Raw genomic sequence first — 1,035 nt, forward strand, 5'->3', positions numbered from 1 at the left:
CTCAAGGGAGCTGGCTGCCACAGGGGTCAGGGTCCTCAAGGGTGCTGGCAGGGGGAGGAGCTGGCTGTGGCAGGGGGAGGCGGTTTCGGAGGGGCTGGTGGGGGGAGGGGCCAGCCACGGCAGGAGTTGTGGGGCTGGAGGAGTGGACAGGGCCATCAGGGGTCCCTCCCCATTGTCCCCTCCCCCCTCTTCCAGCCTTACTCACCAGCATCAGGGTGAGGAGCCAACCATAGAGACACTCTGGCAGCTAGTACATCTCCATGGAGGACCCAGCCTCCAGTTGCCTCAGGGCATGGTCCAGGACCATGCCCTTTTCCACTTTTTAAAATTTCACTTTTTTTACACCCCGGTCTAAAAATGCAAATTTCACTTTTTTTTTAGACCCCATGTTTTCACTCCTGCACGTACCTGTTGCCCTGCCTCAAAGGGGTTTGAGGTGGGGCAAGAGGCATGTGCAAGCTCATCTGGACACGCCCTAGGAGGGATGCTTCTGAGTCTAAGCATACCAACACTTGGGCACCTAACCAAGTATTCTCATTGGGACAAGTAATTTCTATTTCCCCACAGCTGAGATTACCCAAACACATAAGATTGATCAAGTGTTTGAAGGACTGAGGTCTCTCTAGATATTAGGTGTCTTCAGTAGCACTAGTAGTTTGCAAGGCACTTTCCAGACACACAAACAAAAGGTCTTTATAATCTAAGAATGGAGGCTTTAACAGCAGAGAGATAAAACAGAGAAAGAAAACTAGATTCATTTAATATAGCAGACCTAAAAAAGATTTTAAGACGGATCTGAAGTAGAGCAGCTTGGAATTTTCAGATGAGCTCAGAGAACATAGTTTCATAGATAGTTTCATAGGTTTAGGGTCGGAAGGGACCTAGTAGATCTTCTAGCCCGACCCCCCGCCAGGGCGGGAGAACAACAAAACCCCAAAACAAGAAACGGGACTCAAATGAGTCCAGCCAGGTAGGCATCCAGCCTCTTCTTAAAGACCCCCAGGGTAGGGGCCAGCACCACTTCCCTTGGAAGTT

The sequence above is a fragment of the Gavialis gangeticus genome, unplaced genomic scaffold, assembly GCF_001723915.1.
Source record: "Gavialis gangeticus isolate Ggan-Ray unplaced genomic scaffold, GavGan_comp1, whole genome shotgun sequence".
NCBI classification, from domain to species: domain Eukaryota; kingdom Metazoa; phylum Chordata; order Crocodylia; family Gavialidae; genus Gavialis; species Gavialis gangeticus.